The sequence below is a fragment of the Eleutherodactylus coqui genome, chromosome 3 (assembly GCF_035609145.1).
Source record: "Eleutherodactylus coqui strain aEleCoq1 chromosome 3, aEleCoq1.hap1, whole genome shotgun sequence".
NCBI lineage: Eukaryota > Metazoa > Chordata > Amphibia > Anura > Eleutherodactylidae > Eleutherodactylus > Eleutherodactylus coqui.
This window is the reverse complement of record NC_089839.1, coordinates 146,698,757-146,712,168: the sequence shown is the minus strand read 5'-3', so window position 1 is coordinate 146,712,168 and position 13,412 is coordinate 146,698,757. Positions and strand designations below refer to the sequence as shown.

Genomic DNA, 13,412 nt, shown 5'->3' with positions numbered 1-13,412 from the left:
CCCACAACAAACACCGAGAGGCCCGTGATACAGTGCTGGATCCCCACGGCAGAGGATGGATAAATGCTGCTCTTTTTGTTTTAATGCAGTTACAGCAACTGAATGTTGTCCAATAATTGGACAAACACTTTAATTAGTAACTTAAGGATAACGCAGGTACCCGCAGTCCATACATAGTATTAATGGTGTATGGGTTGTGGGTCAAAAGCCTAAATTGAATTCAATAGAGGCCATCTGTGTGGATTTCGAGGCAAAATAGAGCATGCTGTGATTTTTCTTCCATTTGCGGAATCCACAATTCGTATTGCGAGGAAAAATGATATGCGTGGACAGCGAGCGCGGAATCTGCAATTGAAATCTCGTGTGAGACTGGCCTTAGACTATGGCTCAGGTAAAGAAGGAAACCTGATGGCTGATGTAATATAATAACGCTGTTTTTCTTCTTCTTTTCCAGTGTCTTCACTGTATTTCATTTTCTTTTAAAGACGACAAATAAATTTTTTTCAAACTTTTATTTTCTGCCAATGAAGATCCACGCTGAAGATGCGGGTTCCAGCGTGGACGCACCCACTTGTGCGTTGAGGAGGGATTTGCCTCTCCTCTTTCTTTCCAGATATACTGGCAGTCCAGGACAGCAGAAGTTCTTCCTGCTTTCTTCTAAACTGAACACTACATATAGATATATACTGTATATATTCTTTTTATTTTTTAGCTTACCTCCCCATACCACCACCCCCCAAAAACATCAACTTTACATTTTTTCTAAATGTAAAAATTTTAGCTGTACATTTTTTTTTTCCTATGACCTCTTAAAGATGAGAAGAGTTAGCGAGCTGAGGAAAAAAAGGAAAAAGACTTCTCACCATTACAAGACTGAAGCCTTTCCTAGGTACGGGAGCCTGGGTCGGGCTCTATTCCCCTTCCAGCCTCCTCTGATAGAACACCGGAAGAGATAGATGGGGCTTTACTCTTATTAAAGGTCGCTGACTATTCAGGGCTGGAGAGGGGCAGGATCGCTGCTTAATTTCCCACACTGATCCACAGTGGAGGCCTAGCTTGCTTTTAGTATGTACCTGCTCCAAAGAACCATGCAGATTATGGAGGAAAAGGCATATAGCTGCCTGAACGGTGGGCGGTCTCAGCTGTTACTGGCGGTTTTATTTATAGGTTTAATAGTATTTTAGTAGTAGGTTTATTGTTGGGTATCTCCCACTGTGGCTGCTAGTGGATTGTGGTCTAATTCTTTTAAAGCAAAAAAAACCCAATGCACATCATTCTGCACCTTCCCCTGCCCTTCCGCAGTGACGAGAGACTAAGATGGCTGCTTTTCTGACTTTCCTGATGAAGACTGTGAAGGTGCATACAATATTTAGCGAGGATTGTAAATAGTTTTGGAAAGTCCCGGATGGTGGGATACTGAATGTTGAAGCTCCTGTTTCTCACCGTGTCCTGGACAATCTCCACCTCTACCACCAGATGGCGCCATGTAACTAGTACTCTTACACACCCTCCAAACTCTTTCAATATTTAACAATGTTCTGATTTCCTAATTTATTTACTATATATATTTACGTTTTTTCTTTTTTTTTTTTTAATTTGTGGTAATTTTATTACTTTATAATTTTAAAAAAATGCAAAAAAAAATCCAGTTTTGGGGGGAGGGGATACGCAACTTTTTGGGGGGGTTTTTGTACTTCCTGTGTAAATATAGACTTTTTTCAGCTTTAATGTGTTTGTTAATTTGAGGTAATAAAGTAGAAAATGATGAAGTGATTAAAAGGTGTCTGAATTTATTTTCAGAATGTTACGTTTAAACCTAGGATTTTTTTGATGGGTGCACAGGGATAAAATAATAAAACCAACCCTGGTGATTCAGCAATGCAGCCCCACGATCCTTCTGGTCTTTGTTTTGGAGTGGCCGGCGGGATGAAGGGATTCCCCGTAGTAATAAAAGGCTGTTTCCACATGAAAACCCCTCGCATCCACAAGGCTTTCACATGGTGGAAAGTGTGACCTCGGGCTGTGATTCACATCCTGATGTCACACTTTCCACAAATATCGCCCCTTGCCCATGTGAAGGAGGAGCCTTTACTGACCCATTCAGTAACTGTTTAGAACAGTCTGGCAGAAATCCAAGTGATACCAGATTGGTTTCCCTTTTTGCCTGAGAACTTGTGGAGGGTATGTGGTTGCTTTGCCTGCCCACTGAAGTGGTTTGTAGTAGTGAAATCTAAGCTAAACTCTCCTCGACTGCTTGGTTTTCTCTCTCCATCCCATAGAAGTGAATGGAGCAATGCCAATGCACACTCCTCCATTCACAAGAGGCACGTAGGGTGTGCCATTCTCGTGATCACTGGGAGTCCCAGTGGTCAGAATCCAGCGTTGATCACTTATTTTGTGGATAAATGTTAGTAGGAAAACTTGAACCTTTTAAGAAAAACTTGCCCCTGGGTAAGAAATGACTTAAAATAGCAATTGTTCAACCTTCCACCATACCTCCGGTCCACCGCATCTGACCAGGTCTCCTCTACGTCATTGTCCATTGAAACAGGAAGTGATGTGTTGCTTTCATTGCTCACATGACTGCTGCAGTCAATGGCTGCCCTCTGTGGCCCCATGCAGAGAAGGCTATAGCAGTCATGTAGGCAATAAATGTGACACTGTTTCAGTGGGGAGTTGGTGACATGGTGGAAGGGTATTGGCTATTTTAGTTCTTTTGCCATTCCTTACCAAAGCAAGTGTTTGGGTTTTTTTTTGTAATAGTTTGGAAAACCCCTTTTAAAGGATGCGTAGTAGCCTAAGGTGCCTTAAGGTACATATTGCACCTTCAAGCTGCTGTTTAGCCAAGCTTTTATGTGTTCTCTAAAGTGCAGAAAGGATCAGATGTTGAAACTCAATGCTCCCAATCCTTTTCCCTGACATCTGTCAGACAGTTGGTAGCCCTCCCTGCTCACTATATGATAACAGATTGGTTCAGATGACTTTTCCATAATGGGTGCAGACACAATCAACAGTGTTTTAGCAGCAGATAGCTGAGAGGAAAAAAATACACCGTCCACAATACTTAAAATCCTCATGTGTGGAAAATCCAAAAATGAACAGGACCGCATTTGGGTGCAGAATTTCATTCAATTCCTTCATAGTGCCATGTTTCGACTACAAAGTTCAGATGAATTTTTCCTTGTGTATGAGGGCCTTTACTTTTTTTTTTTTTTGGCAACATTTCATTTTTAGGCTGCGTTCACACATGGTGGTTTTTGTTGCATTTCTGAGCCACAATAAAGTCTAAATTTAAAAAAAGTGTTTAACTACATGCATTTTTAGAGTCGCAGAGTTTCTAACCACACAAAGTTTTTTGTTTTTTTTTTTAAAAGTGCATGCAGTTTTTCGATGCGTTTTTAATGCAACCGAAAAACTATAAACACAGCCTAAAAGTTTTGTTTGTGCTTGGAGATTGTGCGTGAAGATTCCTTTGCAAGTCCTATCAGATTTCAGATGAGGAATAGTGTAGCAGTAGTCTTCCCATCAAACCGAAGGATACTACAAGAAAAGACTCATGAACCCCAGTGTAAATGATACATGGAAGAAAATCTAGTGTGAACAGAGCCTAAAGATCATTGAAGTGGAATATATTGATAGAAGCGATACTTGTAATGTTTGAGGAAAAATGAACTTTTTATAAAGTTTCATGGTTACTTTGCAGGTACTAACCTTTACAATCTCTACCTGGGAATAGGTAACCTGTGAAATGGGAATTTCCAGATTGTATTAAAATGGAAACTGATTCATAAGGCTGGTAAACTTCAGCGCTGCGGAATAAGTTGGCGCTATACAAATAAAGATCATTCTTATTATTACCTTCAACCTTATCGCCTCTGCATGGCATTGACTCCGCAATGCCCTAAGTGTGCACTACGGTCCTCTTAAATTTGGAGTAGCCAATATCCATTGCCTGCTACTGATGTGTAATCGCCGAGGGTGTAATAACAGCAGCAAGTTATCTAGGGCCTTGACACAGTGAGGGTATGGTGTTCTGCATGGGAGTCTAAGCATAAAGACACACAAGGTGTTTTAAAAACTATCCGTATCTAAAATGCCAGCTGTATATCCCAACCATATCTGGTCTTGGACAGGTCAGCCAATTATCAAATTATGTCTCCATCAAATACAAGGGAGAAAAAATGGTTACTCCACCGGTCACTATAAAATGTTAGGGATGGTAAAGCCTAAGTCCCACTCCATATCCTGACTGTTGCTGGCCAGATGATCGCAGTTCATTTTGAAAAAGTTGTTGCAAGCACATCTGTCATTTCTTGCGAACAAGGTACCAACTATGATGATGGCTTACGACTGGTTAAGACCTTATACAGGCCAATATAAAATAAAAGAGAATTTGTTTTTCTAAAAGTGCCAAATTGTTGTTTTTTTAAAAAAAAAGGGGGCAATTTTTTTCAGCAAAAGATTTAGGTTAATTAAAAAAACTGAAATTATCCAATTTGGCATGTAAAAGGTTAAATGGTTCTACTGTGTATAAAAGCAACCTTGGGGTTTATGAACATGACTATATTATATTTTTGGCTCCATTCTTCATCTTAGGTTTCCATCTTCTATACAGAAAGCTACATAGAGACGGAGATCACAACAGAACCGTACGGCGTAATGAGAGATGGAAACCACTTTTGTTCTAAGTTTCACCAGGATTCCATGCCTTGCATCAGACTTTGATCATAGTGGACACTTTTCTATGTAGATGGGAAGGCTGACAAGGACAGAAACCTGTAGGCTAAAGTGGTCGCCATCTCACACATTAAGGGTGCTTTCAAATGGACGACAATCGTGCGATTTCTCTCGCAATGCGACAGAGCTACAAATCGCGTGTATGTGAAGCCCATGCTTTTCTATGGGTTCCTTCACATTAGCGAGGTTTTGTAGGCTGCTACATTGTGAGAGGGAAAAAAAAATCAGGCGTGCTGAAAATTGACACAATTTGCCATGTTTTGTAGCCCATATTTCCCTATGGACCCTTCCTTTGTGTTGCATTGCATGAAAACAGTTTTCATGTGGTGTGATGCAACTTTTACAGTAGAAAATCCTACAGTTTGTCTGCAGCTGCGACACACTTGCTTGTAGTTTTCAGTCAGAGGTTCAAAATCGCCGCTTCCAGAAAGCAATGGCTGTAATTGGTTCATCGAGCACTGCAGTGATTGGCCGAGCTGTGGCACTCAAGAGCCAATTGGAGCCAGCATTTCCTGGAGGCGAGGTTTTTGAACCACTGACCAGAAAGCGTGGCTCTAAACTACGAGAAAATGTGCCAGGGACCTGCGGAGGAGAAGTGCCGCGGAGTGGACAGCGCCTGTTAGATGATTGGTTTCTTTTTTTTTTTTAATGCGTCCGCCCAGGCCTTATTTTCAGAGTAGGGCTTATATTTCAAGCTCCAACCACCCCCTTGAAAATCCCAGCAAAAGAGCGCTACAAAGTTGTAATATCGTTGCGAGAAAACACAGCAATATTGCTATTGCCCATGTGAAAGGGGCCTAAACCCTGTGGTTATGTCCCTATGCAAAACTTCCATCGAGGTGAATCGGGCCTCTACTGTGCCTTTTGCTTTCCTCCAATTTATTTTCTTATCACAGTCCGATTTTGTAAGATCTGTATGTAAACTAGTCTCCATTGGACTTGTATGTATAGAGGTATTCTCTCCTAGATGCAGTGCTTTGAAGGGAGACCATCTCTACACACAGGGAGTCCAACAGCACCACAATCCTGTGAGATCTTCCCCACATTAGCCAGAGTATGAACATTTTGGTTCCCATATTGGTGCAGGTATGTATATAAAATGACTTTTCATTTTGAATAAATGCCACGTAATTCTAGTCATTATAAATATAGAATAAAATCTCAACTCACCGTCTCCAAGTAACAGTAAGTGGCCCCAGATAACCCACTCATAGAACGGAGGAAAAGCACTATTAGAGATGAGTCAGGGATTTACACAGTGGAAAGTCAGCACTGGATTGAATTCCCTAACATCATTCTGTGATCGGGCAGGCAGTCGTATCAAGCCACCCCACGGGGATGGCTTGATAGGTATTTTGCCAAGACAGCCCTGGAGCCTTTCAGATGGCCCCCGGCTGCCATGACACCCGCACGTCTCCCTGCGATCTCCGGGCAGGGGGCCGTACAGGACCCCCAAAACATTGTTCGAAGGATTTAAATGCCGTTGACAGCAGCATTTAAAGGCTTAACTGCTCCCATAAGCCGCTCGCTGTTGCTGCTGTCCCGCAATGTATGAGGGGAGTTCGCCCTGCCGATACAGGCCGTCAAAAGGCGTATTGGCAGTTACTAAGGGGTTAAATATTATCGTTCCAATCCTGTATATAATTGGCAATGGTTCAGGAATACTCCAAAGTCTATTTAAAATCTAAGAGGAGACAAAAAATGTTTGCCTGTAGTGGTCACGGCTCCATTCAGCTTGAAAGTGCAGGGCCTCATAATGCTGGCAAATGTTGTCCATGGATAGCAGAGTTTGAACTTCAGCATGGCGTGTGTGGAATTATTGGAGACCTGCTTGCAATTTGGCTATACAGCTCTATGTTGTCGAGCTGAGGATTCGGCTTGGTCTTCCACGTTTTGGGGACATGGCAACAGTCAGACTGGTAAGCACTTGATATGAACGTCGCTCAGTAACATCTAGCTCTCCATAGCGGCGCTGTTGGCTGAAGCACCACTAGACTTAACATAGGAACTTTGACGTGACCTGATAGGTCACTCAATGTATCAAACTCAAATTGTATGATTTTACAGCAGTGGTAAGTATGTCCCAAATCTAATGACACCAAAGGTCATGCAAAGGGGTCAAAGTGTGGTGCAAGAAAAAGCCTGTAGGCTTGTTTATATTAGATGCACATGGTACCGGCGCCGTGCTGGAGGCAAGTACCGCAACAAGACAAAGACCTGCAACACGCAAGCAGCAATGTTAAATGACTCCTTTTTACTAGTGTTATTAATGTGTATACTTCTATTCTGTCCAACACAGATTTCTGTTGGAGAAAGGCTTGAAGTTTGTGCCAATAGTTTACCAAACTATTCAAGATGTTCATGACTTTGAAACTTGTCACTCTCAAACAGCTTTTTTCATCAAACTGAGGCCGCTTTCATACGGTTGAGAAAATCATACAAGGTTTGGCAGTTGCAAGACACACACATCTCACACAGGAGCGATGTTGTCCTGCATGGCACTGCGATACGGGAAACAAATCGTGGCATGTCTTATCTAGCTGCAATATCGCCCATTGTCTCCAATGGGTCCGGTGGCGGCAGCAGCAGCATTGGCCCCATTAAAAGCAACAGAAGAAATCCACGATCCTCTGCCGCGACTATCACAGCTGCCTGTGGAGGATTGCTCCTTCCTGGCTGTTCTCACATGAAAACGCCTTGCATCCATGGGGCTTTCACATGGATAGCGAGGGCGATATTGGGCTGTGTTTCATATCCCGATATCGTCCTCACCAATGTGAAACTAGTCTTAGGGCTCCTTCACATGGACAAGCAATCGCAATATCACCAAGAAAATTGCGGCAATATCGTAATTTTGCTTATAAGATATCGAAGTCAGCGATGCTTCTTGCAAAAACATCGCTGCCACTTGCAATTTTTGTTGTACATTTTTCTTGCGATGGACAATAATAAGAGTTTCTAATGTAAAAAATACATTGCACAAAAATCACAATTTTGTGTGTTGCGATAAAACAAAGTCTCCATTGGGAAACATGAGCAAAAAAAAAAAGCAGAATGCAGAAAGAATGTGAAATTAAAATTAAAAATCATGGGTTTCATAATTCTGCGTTTTCACTCACTTTCGCATCGGGTGAAAAGCTCGCTATTTTCTCGCAAGTGTGAAGGCACTCCTAGGCCGGTTTCACACAGGTGATAAAATCGTGCACGTGAGAATGCAGCATTATGAAACCCTTGCTTTTAAATGGTTTCCTTCACATTTGCGTATACTTTATCTACATGTCAGGGTACCCGAATGCGGTTGTTATCGCTGCAGTACCTTCGAACACGCATGGAGGATACCTTGTTTTCCTCAGGGGTCACATCCTAAATTATGATAAGTCATGTAACATGTATTGTGACCGACGTCGTGAATTTGGTTACTCCCTTTTCATGTTCATTATGTTGGATGAACTACCCCAAAGCTTAAAACTAGATTAGCACAGCACAGAGATGGTGCATCAAATGCTTCATTTGCACATATTTCTGGTGCCTCTTGGCACTTTAGGCTGGGTTCACACAGGACGGAATTGCAGCAGAAATTTAGTGCAGAATTTCTGTGGCAATTCTGCCCGCGGCTTTTAACCGGGATAAGCCAGCCATGTGGATGAGATTTTGCAAAAATCTCATCCACACGGGATGGACAATCCATCGTGGCAAAGCCAGGCAAAACTGGCGATGCAGCATGTTATTTCTTTTTTTTTTTCTTCCTTGCTGCAGCCTCTCTCTTCTATATGGGGAGAGATGGCCGCAGTGGAGATGCAGGCGCGGAAGACGCTTCAAACCCCACAGCTGCGGGTTTGGAAGGGGCACATATATATGTATCCAATCCAGAAAGGGCTAGCAGAAGACTTCAAGCAAGTGCCGGGGAGCTTCAGAGAACAATATGTATGTGCCCCATCCAAACCAGTTCCATTCTAGCCTGATGAAGGATCGATAGAAGACCCGAAAGCTTGCTGTAACATCATGTCTTTTTGTCAGCCATTAAAAGGTATCATATCTACAAGATTACGTGGTTTCTCTCACTGAGAACAATCACACTTTTCTCTACTGGCTAACACCGCACCAAACCCTTTTTTTTTGTTGGTGCGGAAATAATGGGAGCAATCAGAGGTTGCCCCACGAACAAGACCTTAAAGGGGTTGTCCCGCGCCGAAACGGGTTTTTTTTTTTTTTAACCCCCCCCCCCCCCCCCCCCCCCGTTCGGCGCGAGACAACCCCGATGCAGGGGTTAAAAAAACAACCCGCACAGCGCTTACCTGAATCCCGGCGGTCCGGCGTCTTCATACTTACCTGCTGAAGATGGCCGCCGGGATCCTCTGTCTCCGTGGACCGCAGGGCTTCTGTGCGGTCCATTGCCGATTCCAGCCTCCTGATTGGCTGGAATCGGCACGTGACGGGGCGGAGCTACACGGAGCCGGCATTCTACACGAGCGGCCCCATAGAAGACTGCAGAAGACCCGGACTGCGCAAGCGCTGCTAATTTGGCCATCGGAGGGCGAAAATTAGTCGGCTCCATGGGAACGAGGACGCCAGCAACGGAGCAGGTAAGTATAAAACTTTTTATAACTTCTGTATGGCTCATAATTAATGCACAATGTACATTACAAAGTGCATTAATATGGCCATACAGAAGTGTATAGACCCACTTGCTGCCGCGGGACAACCCCTTTAACCCCTAGCATACGTGAGGGTGTCAAAACAGATGGTATCTGAATTACATGTCAGCAGGTGCTTTACAGACCTCTTACACATGGCAGTATTGGTCAGTACTTGTAAACCAAAACCAGGAGTGGGTGCAAAATACAGAATATGTACCAATATCTCCATTATACACTCATTGACAAAAAATAAATCCATAACGCACCAAGAAAGAGTTGTTGGAATTGAATGAAATTTGACATGTATGCATGCCTTTACGGCTCATCCAAGGCCTCATTGTCCACTATCTGCCAGTTTACAAGGTCTCCCTGAATGTGGCTATACCACACACGTTTTCCATTTGCGAATAGCACTGCCAACAGTGGACTTTGGAGGACCAAAAGTTCCACGATATCCCGGACTGATTGATTGCTCAGGTTACATCCCAACACCAGACCCCATTATAAGGCTGTGAGCTCTGCACCCTGTGGCATCTGATGGTTTCTGTATTGGGATATGCCTATGTGATACTCTCCTTTATACCTAATGCTCACACATCCGATTTGCATATCTCCTTCACTTGACAGCACAGGATGGGGGGGGGGGCGGGGGGGGGCAATACTTTTGTCAACATAGTGTATGTTTACATAGAAGAGCTCATGTCTACGGGCGGATTGGACTCCGCATTTATGAGCTCGCAATGGAAACCGACCCTGCCCGTGGCCGAGGACCCTGCTTACCCGTCCGGGCATTCTTTTTTTTTTTCTCTACTGCGGATGTGTGCAGAAGTACGGGCTGGCGCACATGCGCAGTAGAAATTTTTTTTTTCTTCAAACTCCTGCTTTTCCATGGAATGCACAGCCCTTGCGCAATTGACTTAAATGGAAGCTGTCCATGCGGAAACTGCACTGAAATGGAGCATGCTGCAATTTGATTTTCGCACCCAAAGGTCCGCAAATCAAATCCACATGCTTTAATTCAGCTGCAGACGCCCATGTTTCCCTATGGGCAGCTTGATTCCGCAATTCAAATCTGCCCGTGGACATTGGGCCTAAGTGTTTAGAGTAAAACGATACGTTTAGTGGGGAAAACTGTGCAATTCAAAATGTGGCCAACTGTCATATGCAATGCCCCCCCATCACACCAGCAGTAGGGGCAGTGTGCTGCTCCACAGCAAAGGCAGGATTGAAGCGCTGACCACAAGGCCTCCATACTCAAACACAACTGTTAAAATCTGCACTCACATGGCCCAGTTCATAGGTTCAAAGGTAAAAGTAAAGTCCCCTGGTGCAATCATCGAGTCACGACTGACTCCTTTGGGTGACGTCAAAACGTGACGTTTTCTTGTCAGACTGTTTTTGCGGGGTGGTTTGCCTTCTCCAGTCATCTTTTACTCTCCAGCAAGCTGGGTACTCATTTTACCAACCTCAGGCCTCATGTCCATGGGACAATTCTGATTTAAAATCTGCAGCTAAATACCTTTTTAGTGCAGGTCTCCCGCGGGGACGGCTCCCGCAGACTTCTATTGAAGCCTATGGAAGCCGTCCGGATCCGCGGAACACCCGCACCAGAATTAAAACTCACCTGTCCTGGACGCTGCGGGTCTCCCCTCCGCCGCGGCCGGATCTTCTTTCTTCGGCCCGGCGGATGTGCCCAGCACTCCGCCTGATAACATGCTCCATGTCCTGCTTACTGCAATCCCCTTTAGCCGTAATCAACAGCTCCTGCACTTAGGCTGGGGTTGCACAGGACATATTCCCGGCAGAAATCTTGCGGTTTGGCAGCAACGAAAAAACACAAGATTTCCACTGAAAAGTGCTGCTTCAAAACTCGCGGCACTTAGCCGCGAGTTTTGAAGTGGCTTGGCAGCATGCTTTTCCGCTGCGGACGGCGCTCCCATAGAGGAAAGCGCGGCCGCAGCAGAAAAAAGATTATACATGCTGCGGCCGGCGAGTCTACGCCGCCATGCCGGCTTTACCGTGACAGATTCGCCGTCTTGTGTGGATGAGATTTCTGAGAAATCTTGCCCACATGGCTGGCTAACAGTGGGATTAGCGGCCGCAGGCGGATTTGCTGCGGCAAAACTCCGGACGGAATTTGAGCGGCAAATCCGCCCTGTATGAACCCAGCCTTAATGTCTGACCATTGTCTATGTGTATAGCATCCCTCATTTTCCAGTTTGCCATACCGTGCACATCTCCAGCCCTTTACCTTTTGTATCACCCCATTTTCTGTAGTATGTAAGTTCGTTGGAGCCCCTACCCCTACTGTCTCTATCAGCTGTTTACTACATGTAACCAGGGTTTTGTTTCTGTTCCTCCTGTCTGGTAAGCGATGCGGTGTAAGTTGGTGCTGTATAAATAAAGATTATTAGTAGTAGTAGTACTGTATTATCTGAGCAATCATAGCATTGCGTGTTTAAGTCCCCCGCAGGGACCTAAAGTAAAAAGAAATCCAAATTTAAAAAAAACAATTATTCAAACTTTTTTGCGCAAAAAAATACATGCCTTGTATGGCTGTATCTGTAATACAGTGTGTAAAGCTGAAAAAAGACATGTCAATCCATATCAGCCTATCACCCCCCAATGTTGATCCAGAGGAAGGCAAAAAGACCAATGAGGTAGAAGCCAATTTTCCCCATTAAGGCCTTCTTCACACAGGTGACACGATATCACCACGCGACAGCACTGCATTTTTTCGGGGCAATACCGATATTTTGTAGCACTACAAAATCGCACGATTTTATAGCAGCACCTGCAAAGATTTTTGGGTGGTGGTAAGGGGGCTTGAAATATAAGTCCTACTCCAAAAATAAGCCACAGCTGCAGTAAAAAAGCAAAAAATAATAATACATCACCTAAGAGGCTCTGTCATCTCCAGCGTGGGTCTCCACTGAAGCTCTCTGGCACTTACTTGAAGTCTTTTGCCAGCCCTTCCTGGATTGGAGGATCAAAAGCCCCGCCTCCAGGAAGGTCTGATTGTGATTGGTTCACGAGCACCCTGCCTCAGCCAATCAGAGCCAGTGCTTGCTGAAACAATCATAGCCATTCAATGAATGAATGAATGGCTCTGATTGGTTTATTGACCGCCTCTTAGGTGATGCATTATTTTTTTTTCTGCAGCTAGGGCTTAGTTTAGGGCTTTTACAGTAGGATTTCCTACTGTCAAAGTTGCATCACATCGCACGAAAATCGTGTTTTTGTGCGATGCAACAGAGAGGAAGGGTCCATAGGGAAACATGGGCTACAAAACCCCGCAAATGTAGAGGAACCCATAGTCTTAGTGAAGAGTTTACTTTATCACTCTGCATTTCATGTTCCTGAGTGAATACACTGGTGAAAACACTAACGCCCTGTTAAATTAATTGAACATAGTTTTAGGCTGGCTCCACATAGGCGTATTTATGCACGCATTTGTACTGCGTATTTTACTTTATTTTATTTTTTTTCACACGTGTCCTGCATATTTGCGCTTGCAAAAAAACACGCAAACATGCTCCCTTGGATTTTAACAGGCAATTAAGTTTAGTAAGTTTAACCCCTTCCCGCTACATTTACATCATGCAGGTGCGGGGTATGTATGAAGAGAGATCTTGGTGCGACCTCTCTTTATACAGCATGGGCATCAGCTGTTTATTACAGCTGACACCCGCGGGCAATAGTTGCAATTGGCCACGGGGACGATCACGGCTACCTTTTAAATGCCCCGAACAATGTGAGATTGCAGGGAGGCGTACGAGTGTAATGGCAGCCGGGGTCCTTCTAAAAGGCCCCAGTGCTGTCTCGGCAGACTGCCCATCAAGCCATCCCCGTGGGGTGGCTTGATAGACTGCCTGTCAAATCGCAGTATAGCATTACATCATACTGCAGGAGCGATCAAAGCAACACTAGTTGTGTTCCCCCAAGGCGGCTTAAAAAGAAAGTAGAAATAAGATCAATAAAGTTTTATTAATTTAAAAAAAAAAAGGAATAAAAGTTTAAATCACCCCCCTTTTACCA

The 13,412-nt window shown here is 44.1% G+C and overlaps 1 protein-coding gene across 4 annotated transcripts in view; it reads left to right on the top strand.

The window, feature by feature from the left end:
- CSNK1E (casein kinase 1 epsilon) overlaps nucleotides 1–1,765 on the top strand; it is a 49,223-nt gene extending 47,458 nt beyond the window's left edge. For all 4 annotated transcript variants that reach the window (XM_066596267.1, XM_066596268.1, XM_066596270.1 and 1 more), the window contains one exon: nucleotides 455–1,765. The gene's annotated coding sequence lies outside the window, so the exon portion shown is untranslated. The remainder of the gene's footprint in view (nucleotides 1–454) is intronic.
- The last annotated feature ends 11,647 nt before the right edge of the window (nucleotides 1,766–13,412 follow it).